The 16,432-nt window shown below is 39.9% G+C and overlaps 1 protein-coding gene across 2 annotated transcripts in view; it reads left to right on the forward strand.

The window, feature by feature from the left end:
- SEMA5A (semaphorin 5A) overlaps nucleotides 1-16,432 on the forward strand; it is a 2,688,572-nt gene that overhangs the window by 1,436,942 nt on the left and 1,235,198 nt on the right. The gene's annotated exons all lie outside the window — the stretch shown is intronic.

Genomic DNA, 16,432 nt, shown 5'->3' on the forward strand with positions numbered 1-16,432 from the left:
GTGGGAAGAGCTGGCTATCACCAGCACACCTATGTGGATTTTTGACTAAACCACACACAATGTGACTCTGGAAGAAAGGCAGTTGGTGGAACAGAAGAGGAGAAAGGACAGCAAATTAGTTTGAAGAAACTGATTAAATAAACAAATGTAATGATATAAGATGTTAGAGATGCATCAATCATGTTAACGTCTGCAACAGCAAATAGTTCATACAACAAGAAAACCACAGGCAGAAAGGCTGCATGTCCTGAACAAAGAAGACTGAACTTTATCATGCACAGCACTGCATAGATCTGTCTGGAAAGACAAACATGTCCTGTGAAGTAACAGATCAAGATTTATGCAAATTAATCCGTAATATACTGAGTGGTACGTAACTAGTACAGGGGAATAAGGGAGATAAAAGAAGTGAATGTAGCTCATTGTACATAAATTATGACAGAACTTTGTCAACTTCAAGGGCATATTAGAAAGTGTCCCACTTTCTAACACATAGAAATAAAAGGGATAAAAGTGCACCAACAAAGAAGATAACCACATTCAAATGCAGTGAGTTTATGTTGTATTCATTTAACAAAATGTCTTCTCATGTGTGACTTTTAATAAATATGTGTGTGTATGTATATATATATGTGTGTGTGTGTGTGTGTGTGTGTATATATATATATATATATATATATATATATATATATATATATATATATATATATATATATATATATACACACACACACACACACACACACACACACACACACACACACACACAGACACACACATACATACATATATACATATAGATATGTAGATATATCTATATGGGTTTATATTACAAGATCGACTTTTTGGACTGTTGATCTTCATATGGTCGAGACCATATGACTGACTTTAAGAAAAGTCCAATGGTACAAAAACACTAAATCTGTCTTATTGCAGCAGGCAAGCCCCCTGCACCCCCCCCACCCCTAATCATCATCATCAGCCCCACTTTTTCCCATTTCTTCTACATGGGGTCGGGGTATTGTGTTAACTGTCATCGACTCTCTCAATTCAGTGCCACATTCCTGCCTTCTTCAACACTCATGGCTGATTGTCGCAGATCTTCTTTCACATAATCCTGCCACCTTTTTGCTGGATGTCCTCCCTTCCTCTTACCTTCTTCCTGTCTGTCCCAAATCTTCCTCAGCAGATTGTCTTCTGCTTTTCTGCACAAGTCCAAACCACCGTAATCTGATGTCATCGTGTTTCACTGTTGCAGTCGTTACAATTGGGTTATCCTGCTGGCAGGCTACCCGCAGACGGCCCGAGTTCCAAAGTCTAGGTTCGACATCAGTTGCTGTCGCCTCCTCCCTGACGTTAGTGCGCCAGGGGTATAAAAGATGAAGCCGACTCCATTTTCTTCAGTCTTTCTTGCCGCGCGGTGCCCGAAGCAAAAGCAGTTCGCAAGTGCCGGTCGGCCGACTCTTGAGATTTTCAAATTCGAATTTCAGATCCGAAGTCTTCATTAAAGCTAAGTACCCTGTTGGGGAAACTTTTTTCTTGCTCCAGACCAATGTTAGAAAAAGTTAATAATTGTATTTCTTGTGGGAAGCAAATACCTCATAAGGATTTTCATTCTTACTGTATTCCTTGCCTAGGCCCTGACCACGACGTTGCTAGTTGTCGGTTTTGATTTAACCAACGCACTGTTAAGCGTCGGTACGATTTTGCATTTCATTACTTTGGCAGAAGATTCAATTATATAATGCTGTCGGAACAGCTGACTACCGGAGTTTATAAAAAGCACAAAGAAAAAGAAAAGGACAGGCATCCGAGGTCCAAAACTGACGATGAGGCTTCCGTTAGGCCTGTCGCCGGTTCTCAGTGAGGCGCTTTCGCAGCCCCTGACGCCCGCTACCTCAGAGCCACAGGCTGCTTCCGATTCCCACATGGAGCCGACTAGGCCGCTGGAAAATCAAGGTATTGGACACTCAGAAACTATTCCTTCAGATGGGTCCAGAGCCGCTGAGCAGGCATCGGCTTCTGAGGGTGTTTTCAGGCCTACACAGTTGTATATGAAGCCATCTTCAGCTTCAAAGGCAAAGACTAAAGCAGCTCTAAAGACAAAGAAACTAGTACAGCATTCTCCTGGGCAGGCCTCCATGCCTAAAAAAAAAAGATGCTTAAAATGGCTGAAGACCTAATTACTTTGATCAGGGGTTCCCATCCCCCTCTTGATAAGAGGCATATTCAAGAGATAGAATATGAATCTTCAGATCAGGTTTCCATTTCTTCTGATTCCTCTTCTGAACAGGAATATTCCCTTCCTCCCTATGAGGATTCTGATGCTGAAAAATCTTTCCCTTCAGCCTCACCTCCTGAGGATTATTCTTTTGGGGAGACCCTGCATACTATGAGGGAGCATTTCCATTGGGAGAGCCAAGATTACTCAGAATCCAAGAAAAGGCTCAGAGACTTCATTTTATTACCCCAGTACAGGCCCCTTGCTATTCCTCCTGTTTTAGACATTGTAGATGATGTATTTTCAGAGTCCGGTCTGTCTCCTGACTCCTTACCACCAGCTCCTGTTAAGCCAGACATATACTACAGGGTTCCTGATTCTCATAAATTTCTTTACAAAAACCCTGCTGCTGACCCAGAAACTATTTCTCAGGGTCCCAAGGGGGTCAAAGCTTCCATTGCAAAAAACCCTATCCCCTCTGATAGGGATTCAAGGGCCCTGGACAGATGGGGGAAAAAGATTTATACTTCTGCTACCTTGGCTGTAAGAGCTTTAAATTGTCGGTTTCATATGCTTAAATATCAGCAATATCTTATGTCACTGCTTAAACAGAAAATGCTGACAAATTCAGAATGTGCAGAAAACAGAAATGCAGGATTTATTGCATGCAGCTGAACAAGTGGGAAAGCATACTTTGCAATGTGGTTTTGATTCTCTAGAGGCCTCCTGCAGGGCCACAGTTACAGGTTCTGTCATTAGGAGGCAAGCTTGGTTAAAAGAACAGAATCTGCCCAATCATGTTAAAGCAAAGCTATTAGATGCACCATTACAACATGATACCCTGTTTGGTGTTAAAGCAGAAGAGGTGTTAAAGAAAATGGAGGACAAAGCTAAATCTATGCAAACAGTGAAGGATTTCTTACAGGTACAGCCTCCCAGATTTAGCAGGAACTGGCCTACAAAGAATTGGTCCTTACAGGCCACAAAGAGGCAGATACAGACGCCCCAGAGGCAGATCACAGCCCCAAGGCTTATACAGGCCTAAACAATGGGGTGCTTCTACCTCCAAAAGCGGAGAGGAAAAATCTCAGCTATACAGGAAACAGTCTCAATGACTTCCTCTGCCAACACCAAGCAATTATCTTCTGGCAGCTCCTTTGGGGGGAAAACTAGTACTTTTTTCACAAAATTGGCACATGATCACCCAGGACAAATGGGTCTTAAATATCATATCTCAAGGCTACAGATTCCACTTTCACACCCTGCCAAGGCCAAACGGTATGCCAGACCTGCCACACAATCAATGGGCAGAGGCACAAAAACAAGTTTCATCCCTCATGGACATGAGAGCCATTCAGCAAGTACCACAGCAAGAGCAGGGACAAGGATTTTACTCAAGGCTATTCTTGGTACCCAGAAAGAACAAAGCCTAGAGACCAATACTGGACCTGTCTATCCTAAACACATTCCTGGATATTCCAGAATTCAAGAATGTTAATTCTGCAGCAGCTTCTGCCTGTGCTGGGCAAGAAGGCTTGGCTTGTGACTTTAGACCTAAAAGAGGCATACCTGCATGTCCCAATCAGACAATCATGCAGAAGATACCTCAGATTTATAGCTGGCTCAATGCACTACCAATTCTCTGCACTGCCCTTTGGCTTATCTACTGCACCCAGGGTCTTCACAAAATGCCTGGCACCAGTAATTGCATTTTGCAGACAAAGAGGAATACAAATATATCCTTACTTGGATGACTGCCTTATTCAAGCAGAGAACAAGGACACCCTACTACAGCATCTGACATTTGTAAAAAGATTACTACCAGGTTTAGGGTACACATTAAGTGAAAAGAAATCAAAGCTCGTACCCTCTCAAGAGATAATATTCCTGGGTGCAAGCTTAAATACAACTGCCCAGATGGCTTATCTCACGCCAGACAAACACAGAAAACTGACTACTTATTTCAAAATGTTGGCAACAAAGACCCAGTTATCTGTAAGAAAAATTCTGCAGGCTTTGGACTTCATGGCATCCTGCATACTGCTAATTCCATATGAGGAAACTTGAATGGTATCTGAAAAGTGTTTGGACTCAACATTGCCACAGCCTGGAAACAATAATTACCCTCATTCCCTGCCTGCAACAGGAGTTTCGATGGTGGGCAAAAGCCTGTCACCTCAACACGGGACAGCCATTCATCTTACCCACAGCCAGGCAGACGTTGACAACAGACGCATCAGATTATGCCTGGGGGGCCCATATGGCAGGAAGATGTATTCAGGGCACATGGTCCTCAAGTCAAATGCATCTACATATCAATCAAAAAGAGATGCTAGCAGTTCAGAATACCCTGGCAGCCTTCAAGGATCAACTTCATCCAGGACAACTACTGATAAAGATGGACAATACTACAGTCATTTGGTACATAAACAAGCAGGGGGGCACGCATTCCTACCCCCTCTGCAGACTAGCCACAAACTTGTGGGACACAGCACTGACTTACCAAGTACATCTGCAAGCACAATTCCTGCCAGGAAGGATAAATACTCTGGCAGATGAACTAAGCAGAAACCTAATGGATCCCCACAAGTGGAAATTGGATCCACAAGTCTTCAGAATGATAACAAGGAACTGGGGATGCCCGGACATAGACCTATTTGCCTCCCCTCACAACTGCCAACTGCAGAGATTCTGCACAAGGATTTATAACAAGCAAACATGGAAAGTGGATGCTCTATCTTTCACCTGGAAAAACCTAACAGTACATTATTTATTTTTATGTATTTATTTCAGTTTGATTACTGGGGAAGTCCACTGAGCCAAGAAGAACCCATTTTCAGTGGAGGCCCGGGGAGAAAAGCTCCAAAGGCAGTACAGCCAAGGAATATAATGCATGAGAAGAATACAAAAGAATGTCCACACATTTTGTAAGAAATAGATTATTCCTGTAGAGCATACCTGACTTTTGGTGTTTTTTTTTTATGTTTTGTTGAATGCGGAGGTCGAATTTAAGGTGTTTGTCAATGGTTATGCCAAAGAGTTTAGCGTAGGGTACCACTTCTATAGGGGTGTTGGTTTGGCTGAGGATGTTGAAAGAGTTTTTGTCAAAGGAGGAAGCCTTGGTAGGGAGGAAAATTAGTATTTTGGATTTACTGGAGTTGAGGGAGAGATGGTTTTGGTGCATCCAGTTTTCTGTAGTGGAAAAAGCTGTTTGTGTTTTGGAGAGAAGTTCAGAATAATTGGGAGCGGCGCAGACTAAGGTAGAGTCATCAGCGTATTGGATGACTGTTGAGTCAGGGAGAGCAGTGTGAAGGTTGTTTATGAAGATGTTGAAAAGTATGGGACCGAGGATGGATCCCTGAGGAACGCCGGTAGGAGTAGGTAAGAAGGGGTTGGTAGAGTTCTTCCATCTGACAGCCTGAGATCTGTCAGAGAGGTAACTGGAGAACCAGGAAAGAGTATTAGTGAAAAGATTGAGGTTGGAGAGGTGGTAGAGAAGGTGAGTATGGGAGATGGTGTCAAAGGCTTTAGATAGGTCTAGCAGAACAGTGGATACAAGAAGTCCAGAATCTCGGGCTTGATTAACTGTTTCTAAGAAGGAAAGTAGGGCAGTTATGGTGCTGTGGCCTGGGCGGAAACCGTGTTGGGTGGGTGTAAGTAACTGATTCTCTGTTAAGTAGGGTAAAAGTTGGTGGTGGACACATTTCTCTAGAATTTTTGATATTGGAGAGAGAAGGGCTATAGGGCAAAAGTTAGAAATGGAGTTGTTTTTACCTCCTTTATGAAGTGGTAGAATGTAGGCTGAACGCCAGAGTTTGGGAACGTATGACTCTTGTAAGGATCGGTTAATCAGGATACTAATTGGTAGAGCAATTCCTTCGGCTGCGCATTTGAGGAAGGAGGGGGGAAGGTTGTCGGGAGCATTGGAGCAGGGTTTTAGTTTGGTTAAGAGCTTCTTTATGAATGTAGTGGAAACTGGTTTGAGTTGAAATATAGAGTGACAGTCATTAGAAGAGTTTAGGAAGTTGGAAGGGTTGTTGTTAGGGAATGTTTTGGTTAGTTTGGCTATAGAATCAGTAAAGAAAGTGTTGAAGAGAGAGCTCAGTTCATTGTCAGTTAAACTAGGGTCAGGGCAGGGGTTATTTCGAGATCCAGGATGGAGAAGAGAGTTGACAGACTTCCAGAATTGTTTTGGGTTGTTATGATTAGTAGACTGAAGTCTGTTGTAGTAGCTTTTCTTGTCCCAGGTGATTAGTTTTTTTACTTGGTTGCAGATTTGGGTATATTGGAGCAAGGCAGAAGACTGTTTACTTTTCTGATAAAGCTTCCAACATTTGTCTCTGAGCTGCATGGCGTGTTTGGTCTCTTTGGTCAGCCAAGGAGCAGAATTGGTTTTGATTCATTTGTTTCTAAGGGGGGCTAGGGAGTTAAGGGTATTTAGAAAGATGAAGATAAAGTGTTCTACGGCATTGTCAGGGGAGAGAGTGTAAAGGATTTGCCAGTTGATTTGTTTGAATATGTTAGAGAAAATTGTGGGGTTGAAGTTGTTGAGGTTATGAGTTTGGATGTAATGATGTTGGCATAGAGAGGGGTTAGCTGAGAGGTGAATGAAGGCAGGGAGATGGTCACTAAAGGAGTCAGGGATAGTTCCTGATAGAGAGATTTTGTTTGGATGGGAGACTAAAATCCAATCTATGATGGATCCTGGGGGGTGGTTTTTGTTAGGCCTGTTTGTAGAATGGATTACTTGGGAGAAGTTGAAAAGGTTGATAGCTAGGGAGGGGGAAGGTGTGTTGATTTTGTTTTAATCAATGTTGACGTCGCCTAGAATAAATGTTTCTTATTTTATTTCAGATGAGGCCCAGTGGAGAATATTTTCCAGGGTAGAGATATTATCGCCCGGGGAGATGTATAAAGAAATTAAGAAGATATTTTTATGTTTATTGAGTTGGAGCAGACAAGCAGTTATTTCAGTATTTTTGAATAGAGGGGTTGGGATTTGTAGGGGGATTATGGAGAGAAGGTTAGAGTAGATTAGGGCAGAGCCTCCGCCTTTTTTGTTTATTTGGTCACTCCTGAGGATGTTGAAACCTGGAGGTAAGATTTCGGAATCAGAGATATGGGGTTTTAGCCAGGTTTCAGAGACAGCTAAGATGTCAGGTTGGTTGTGATTAATCCAGGCGTGAACATGGTGAATTTTGTTGTTAAGGCTCTGGACATTGATAGTGAAGACCTTAAGGGTGCTAGGAGAGGAATGAGGAGAAGGAGTAGTAGGAGGGAGAGGCATATTTGAAGTGGGGGAGGACGGGGAAGGAGGGAAGGAGTTGGTTGTAATGAGGCTGGGGAGAAAATAAGATGGTACAAGAGAGTGGTTTTGGAGAGATTGTGAAGGAGTGGAATGAGGATATAAAGTAGGAGAGGAGAGGGTAGGGTAAGGGTAGTGAGAAGTGGGAGGGGTAAGAGAGGTTGGAGAAATAAGAGGAGGTTTAAGAGTGGTTAATTGATGTAGGAATTGATGGAGGAGGGAAAGACTGTGATTGGTTGAAACAAATGGGGGGTGGAGTTGGTGAGGTATAAATGTGGAGGTGTTGGGGACAGGTGGGAATTGGGGGCAGGGTAGGGGAGCGGAGTGAGCCCATAGGGCGAACGGAGCAGGAAGAGCCAGAGGAGGAGAAAAGTGCGGAAGACAATCAGTAAAGAGTGAGTATTCAGAAGGTAAGTTTAACAAGTTTATCAGAGATGTGAGGATAGGGAAGGTAAGTGGAGGAGAGGAGGAAGGGTAGTGAGATATATGCCTTTCCTCCTCTGCCTCTCCTCCCCAAGGTACTCCACAAGGTCAGACAAGAGAAGCCAAAAATTATACTGATTGCCCCAGACTGGCCCTGCCAGCACTGGTACCCAATCCTAAAGAGCTTGTCTCGATGCCCAGCTTGGACATTACCTCAAATCCCTCACTTATTGACCCAACAAGACAGTCAGATATTGCACAGCCAACTCAGGACCTTAAACCTGGCAGCATGGCAGATAATGTAGCCATTCAAGACACATCTCTCTCTAAAGCAGTGATGGATGTTATTTTGGAGGCCAGGAGGCCTAACACCAGAAAATCTTATGCAGAAAAATGGAAGAGATTCTGTGCTTGGAACCAGGCACTAGGTATTGACACGACTGTTCCAAATATTCCTTAGATTTTGCAATACTTAACTGAGATGCTGGATAAAGGCCTTTCCTTTTCATCAATTAAAATTCATGCCTCTGCCATTTCAGTTCATTACAATACAGAACCACCTATCTTTTCTCATCCATTGCTAAGGCAGTACCTCACAGGGGCCAAAAACATAAGACCTCCAAGGAGAGCACCAATACTTGCTTGGGACCTCAACTATGTCTTGGAAAAACTCACACTGCCTCTGTTTGAGCCAGCCTCTGCAGCTGATATAAAATTCTTATCCTGGAAAACAGCTCTGCTCCTAGCAATAACCTCCGCTAGATGAGTCTCAGAGTTACAGGCACTCATGGCTGTGGAACCTTTTATCATTTTCCATCCTGACAGGGTTTCTCTAAGGACAAACTCTACATTTATGCCTAAGGTAGTGTCCAGTGTGGCCCTTAACCAAACAATTCATTTGCCTACCTTTTACCCAAACCCACAGAATAAAGGTGAGAGACTTCTGCATTCTTTGGACATTCACAGGCAGCTATGCTTCTACTTGGACAGAACCAAAGCTTTCAGAAAGACTGAACAACTTCTAGTGCCATATGCTGCAGGATCACAAGGAAAGCCTATCTCAAAACAGACTATTTCAAAGTGGATAGGCCACTGCATTCATTTCTGCTATTCACAGCATGGCAAATCAGTGCTTATGGGCATTAGGCCACATTCAACCAGAGCAGCAGCCACTTCAGCAGCCTTCCTCAGAGGAGTACCAACCAAAGACATCTTAGAGGCTGCAACTTGGAGTTCATTGCATACTTTTACAAAGCACTATCACTTACCTCTCTACTCTAAATCCAGGGCAGGCTTTGCCACTGCAGTTCTGCAGGGCCTGATAGCCTCTCCTAATCCTATTTAGCCAGCCTCCCAACCTTAGCTTTGGGATTCAACCCAATTGTAATGACTGCAACAGTGAAACACGATGAACACAGTTGTGTACCTACCATAAATGTAGATGTTCGAGTGTATTCACTGTTGCATTCCAGGTTACGCTCCCACCATCCCCCCTTTTCCTTGCTGGGACTTATCTGTACTTCTCTATTCTATACAACCTATGTGGTGTATTTGCTTGTAGATGAAGGAAAGGTAGTTTTTTATGTATGCATGCTTATTGGCATAATTTAGCCTACCTTTTTAGGGGCACCTGACATCTGGGGCAAGAAAAACTGAAGAAAATGGTGTCAGCTGCATCTTTTATACTGCTGGCGCACTGACGTCAGGGAGGAGGTGACAGCAGCCGACGCCGGACCTAGACTTTGGAACTCGGACCGACTGTGGGTAGCCTGCCAGCAGGATAACCCAATTGTAATGACTGCAACAGTGAATACACTCTAAAACATCTACATTTATGGTAGGTACACAACTGTACTTTCTCTCTGATCTTTTCTGCAGTTGGAGCTACTTTGGGTTCTGCTCATATGTCCTCATTTCTTTGTCTGTCCCATATTGTGCATCCTACCATCCTTCTCAAGCACTTCTTTTCCATCACCTCTAGCTTCTTCAGTTGTTCTGCCTTTACTGCCCAGTTTTCCTTACCATACAGTAGCATTGGTCACACCACTGTCTTGTACACCTTACTTTTCAGCTTCTTTTGCATTTTTCTGTCATAGACTACACCTGACACTCTATGCCAGTCGGGTGCAGCCCCTCTGATTCTAGCTCTGACCTCTTCATTCAGACTTCCCTTCTCCTCAACCACACATCCCAGATACTTGAAGCTATTTACCTGTTCCACTATCTTCCCTTTTATCTCTGTTCTCAGCTTATTCTGATTTTCCCAGTTTGCTGTCATTACCACTGTCTTATCTGTGCTTAGTGTCATCCCATGTGCCTTCAGTTTTGCATTCCATTCTCCCGTCCTTTGCTGAAGTTCTAGCTCAGAGTCTGCTTGTAATGCCACATCTTCTGCATACAGCAACTTTGTTGATCTGTTTCCTCTGACCTGTTTGCTAATGTAGTCCATCACCAGTATGAACAGCAGTGGGCTCAGAGCTGAACCCTTGTGTACATCCACTCCCACTGGGAACCCCTCTGTGAGGATGAACACTGTTTGTACTTGAGTCATTGGGTTCTTGTGCATAGCCTGCACTAATTTAAGAATGTTTTAGGGACTCCAAACTACTGCAGTACTGCCCAGATCAGCTTTCTTAGGCCTTGTCATATGCTTTCTCTAAGTCTAGAAATGCCCAGTTGGACTTTCTCCTCATCTCTAGCTTCTTCTGAAGTATCTGTCTTACTGAAAACATCGGGTCAATTGTGCTGCATCCTGACCTGAACTGCTCATCTTCCATCTTATTTTCTACTACTCTGCATCTGTTTATCAATCATCCTGTCCAGAGCTTTCATGCAGTTTGACAGGAGTTTGATGCCTCTGTACTGCCCACAGTTGTGGATGTCCCCTTTGTTCTTGTAGACTGGCATGAGTATGCTTATTCTCCAGTCATTTGGGATATGCCTTTCTTTCCACACTGCTGTTAGTACCCTCAGGAGCCATTTCTCCCCTATCTCACCCACCATCTTTATCACATCTGCTGTGGCCTCATCTGAGCCTGCTGCTTTCCCTGACTTCATTTTCCTTGGTGCTGTTCTTACTTCTTTTAGGTTGGGCTCCCCTTTTTTTCTCATCGTAGGCTGTTTCTGGGGCAGTACAGCTTCTGTGGGGTTTTCTTCATTCAGAAGCTGCTATAGATACTCCTTCCATCTGCCTATGATGTCCTCTGGGCTGGTGAACAGGTTGTTTCTGGCATCCCTTATGAAGGGTGTCTGACTATCTTCTTTATCTTTCTGTCTTTGCCTTGCAACCTAATATAGTTTCTTTGTGCCACTTACTGAGTCACTTTCCAGAAGTTAGTAAGAGTGCCTCCAATGCCCTATTCTTTGCTATTGCTACTTCTTTCTTACTTCTTTGTTAGCAAACCAGTAGTCCTTCCTAGCCTGGTCAGTCTTTTCTATCTCCCACTTCTTCCTGCACTCCTTCTTTCTTTTGATGACTTCCAGGACTTCTGCATTCCACCACCAGCTTTCCTTATGTACCTTATTTCCATACCTGACTTGGTCACATATCTTTTCTGTAGCCTTAACACATGCTCAGAGTTAGTGCAGAATGGCACAAGATACACTGAACCGACCGATATAGCCAACATCCTGGCAGACAGGTTCAGTGCAAACTTCACCCCCCTCACCCCCAAAAGGGCCCATAACTATACCAGAAGAATGTAGTGCCCCTGAAATCACAGACACTCAGGTTAAAACAGCCCTCTCCAAAGCCAAAAACACAGCATCAGTGGGACTGGATGGTGTCCCAGGCTGTGTCCTACATGAGCTCAAAGATGAACTAACCCCTCACCTAAACACACTGTTTAACCTCAGCCTCTCCACAGGCTACGTGCCCACAGAGTGGCACACAGCAACGGTTATTCTGCTCCACAAAGGTGGAGCCACAACGGACCCCGGGAACTATCACCCTATAAGCCTCACTAGCTTGGTCTGCAAAGCTATGGAGCACATCATCATGGATCTCATTAACAGAGACATTGGGAACCTCCAAACACTGGACCCTACCCAGTTCGGCTTTGTTAAGGGCAGATCATGCCTCCTAAACCTGGTGGACTTCTTTGAGACAGTTACCAAGGCTATAGACGAGGGAAAGGTGATCCACACAGCCTACCTAGATCTCGCAAAGGCCTTCAACACCATTCCCCACTCAGGTATTATAGACAAGCTACCACAAAGAGCACAGTTAAACTGATGAAAAAAAGTAGCACGCTGAAGGTAGACTCAATACTCCAAAATTTAATCCAAAGTAAAATGACAGTTTAAAAGAAGATACACACAATACCAATGCTGGTCCTTGTGCACGTACCCAAAACACTTTGTTGGAATATCCACAATCCCAATGTCTTTGTGAATAAAAAATGACTTTCCTTATGAATGAAATAACAATAGCTTAAGCGCTTTTGTCTCTGCCCAATCAGAAACTTCCTCAGAATAACATCACATTTGTTAGAGAGATTTTAAAGTCAACTACAGCCACACCTCCGATATCAGTTCAGCCTCAGTTAGTTGAATAGTTTTTTAAAAAATGTATAATTATTTATTAATATTTATTTTATAGTATGTGAGTGGATATAATGGATTTGTACTACTGTTTCTTTAAAAAGAATGGTAATGGCTTTGTGTCAGACAGTGACTTTCACTGGTTATTTTATTGGAGGCGTGGCGTACATATGTCCACAACTGTGTAATACATCAGTGTAATAAATTAACAACAGCTAATATTTTTCGAGCAAATGTTTAAGTTTTAGCCACAACGTAAAGAATGAGTAATATTAAAAGTACTTATCCTAATTGTATATAACTCACTACTGCATAAAATGTTCGCCATACTAAGAAATTTATAATCAAACAAATGGTCCAGGCAGCAGCAGGTGTCAGCCAGTAAAAAGGTTTATTTTTAAAAAATTCACCATTGTGAATTTTTAAAAAAATAAATCTTTACTGGCTGACACCTGCTGCTGCCTGGGCCGTTTGATTATCAGTTTTTCTTTTTGGTCCTGCATCTGTTAATACTAAGAAATTTAATGTAAGAGGGAGTATTTTACTCTTCTAATTCTTGGTTATTATTTTCCTAGCTGTTGGTAGTATAGACCAAAGAAAAGGCACTTGAGTGGGATCAGATGATTAAATAAAATCAATGATATCTATCCGATTACAGTGTTTGAATAATGTTATTAATTTCTTTCCAAAAAGGGGAGATAACCTCACATTCATAAACCAGCATTTGATTTTACTTGATTTATACATAATTGTAACCTTGCTAGGTGTAAAAATGCTCTGAGCAAGAAGTTCCAGGTCAAAATTTTCCAGTATAAAGAGGATGTAGTACTTTTTCTGTTAACTTTGATATTATTTTTTTATTTTCATCAGTAAAAATTCTGTTATTAATTTTTGTGGAATAAATCTAAAAAGTAAATGTAGGAAGTCTAATCTGAGAAATATATAAATCTGTAAAAAGTAAGGCTTATTTTCCTTTGCTTTATTATTAATTAGGAATTCCAATATTTGGGAGAAAAATTTCTTATCCAAGTTAAATAGCTTATTTTTGAGTTTACAAAATCCCTACATATTTGTAGTGTTAACCACTTATTAGAATTATGATTGTATCCAGACATTACATTTTCAAAAGAACGTATTTCAGTTCCATTTAGAAATTGATGCTAATAAATTAATTTGTTCTTTTAGCTCTATCATTCTAGTAAAACTGTGAGTTTCTAAGCATTCACTTGTATGTACTATTGGAAAAATTGAAAATGTTAGGTCTTTAATACAATAATTAGAATAAATGAATTTCCTGAAGGAAGAAAGAATATTATTTATATAGGGAAGTTGATTAGAATAAATGTTTCCATTTAAACAATAGTCTTTTAACAGCCAGACAAAAAATGCTAGGAGCCATTTGCTTATGACAATTAGTAACATGTTTGTTATTTTTAGATAATAATACCTGATATATTAGTTTCCAGTTTGATTCATATGATGAATTTATCCACGGTGCAGTAATTTTTACAATAGTTGAAGTAGCATACAAATGAATATCAGGGAATCCTATTTCACCTTTATACCAACCTTTTGTGTGCCAGTTAAAAGAAACTCTTGGTTTATTTGGATGCCAAAGAAACTTAAGTAGGATGTTATTAATCTTTTTCATTATTTTTTTTTGTGGAGAAAATCGTAATTATTGCATTAACAAGTAATATTTTAGGAGACTTGCCATCTTACTTAACATTACATGTTCTTCTATATTAAAGAAAAAATATTCCAGCTTGTGACTAGACTTATAATTTTATCCATAACCTGTTGAAAATTCATTTGTATCATTTCCTTACTATTAGATATAATGATGACACCAAGGTATTTAATTTGAGAGTTATTCCAATTGAAATCAAAATATGTTGATATATTTTTTAATTCATTGATTAATATTGTACCAATTTTATTATGATTACATTTAAAGTGTGAAATAGTTTCAAACTGCCTCATTGCACTAATTATATGTTCTAGTTATTTTTTCTATATTTCCTATTGTAAGCAGATTGTCATCCGCAAAGAGTTGAATCTTTAGTATCAAATCATTTACTATATTTATACCATAAATATTTATGTTTGACCTAATAAAGTTAGCAAAAATTCTATTTCTAGTGCAAAAAGTAGTGGAGAGAGTGGGCAATTTTGTTTAGTACCTTCTTGTAGTTTAAAAGAATTAGAAAGAAAGGAACCTATTTTGACATAAGCACAAGACTTAATTTAAAATGTTGGAATTAATGCTATTAACTCAGCTGAGAAATTATATTCTTTAAGTGCTTTAAATAAATAAGGCCAGTTGACTGAATCAAAAGCTTTGCCTAAATCAAAACTAATGATAGAAAGTTATTTTTTATTTTTATTTGCATAGTCTATTAGTGTGTGTATCATTATTATATTGTCTTGTCTATTCAAAATTAAACCTGTTTGATAACTATTAACAAATTGTGGTATTATTAGATTGATTCTAGTTGGTAAAATAGACATGAACATCTTATAGTCAACATTTAGGAGTGAAATGGGTCTATAAGAAGAACATTATTTCCCTGAAAGCTTTTTCTAGTATAAAGACTGCATTATCTGGCAATAGTTTATGTAGTTCAGGTATAAGACCATCAAAACCAAGGACCTTACTATTTTTAACTCTTTAATTTGATTAATTTGATCTTTTATTTCTTTTAAAGTAAAAGATCTATCAATTTGATTTAATTGTTCATTTGTTAATTTATTATTTATATTTTTTGTTAGGAAAGTATCTACTATCGCACCATTTACTAAACTATTTGAATTGTTATTTATATATTCATAGAATATTCAAAAAGCACTCATGAATACACTTAATGTCTGTTTTTCCTTTCTTTTTTGTTCATTTGTAAGACAATTTCTTTAATGTGATTTATCCTATTCATTTTCTTAGATCTAATAGCAAGTTTATGTAAGCTTGATGGATTCACTGAATGCATTTGAATTTTTAGTTTTTCCAGGTTTATTGACACTTTATGATTTAGAATTTCAACATATATCATATTCAATTTTTTTAGTTCAGGCTAATAGTGTCATTTGGTTTTAGGTCTAACTTTGTTTAATCTATTTTAGTTTGCAGTGTATTTAATTCTCTATCAAATTATTTTGTTTTATTCACACACCAGCATGTAATTCTACCATTTAAGTAAGTTTTTAGTGCGTCACAAAGAATGTTATCATTTACTTCATCATTTTTATTTATTTCTATAAATTTCTTGGTTTCATTTAGATATCACTCTTTAAATCCATTTCTTTCAACGATGTATGCTCTTGTGAAGGCTGCCAGCCTAGCTAGATAGAATTTTGTAGATAATTCTATGTCATTGTAAGTATTAATATATGGGCTTGTTTTTACAAATGCAAGAAAACTAAATGTAAGAAAACTGTGTTATATGCTGAACTTCAAAAATGTAACCACAGTGCACCCTGCTGAAAGAAGGCTAAGTAAAGAATTACAACTGTGTTTGATCTCAAGCTTGGAGACAGGATGTCTGGCCTAGCAAATTATTTCTATTGTCTTAATTTAAGAGATAATGACTAGACATTACATGTAAAAGTGTATTTTATTGCTGTGGCTTCCTGACTAGGTGCAGCTTACAAGAAATGTAAATTTTGAGTTTCTGTTAGTGTAAGAACTAAAGGAGAAGTGATAAAAATGATGTAATGTGAAATGACTCAGCAGTACTGGTTGTTATCAAATTAAGACTTTCTCAGATAGAAAGATGGAGCATTTTGTATTTTGTCTTGGATTTGAAAACATTCCACTCACCAACACTTGCTTGCTCTGTATGTAAGTAGTTATTTAAAACTAAGTATTTCTCTTAGAGTTAGGAGTTTAGCCAGATTTGTCTAGCTGTTTCCTATGTTTATGTCAGACTATCCTACAATATTGT

Source organism: Protopterus annectens, chromosome 3.part0 (genome assembly GCF_019279795.1).
Source record: "Protopterus annectens isolate FY-2018-M chromosome 3.part0, PAN1.0, whole genome shotgun sequence".
Classification (NCBI taxonomy): Eukaryota; Metazoa; Chordata; order Ceratodontiformes; family Protopteridae; genus Protopterus; species Protopterus annectens.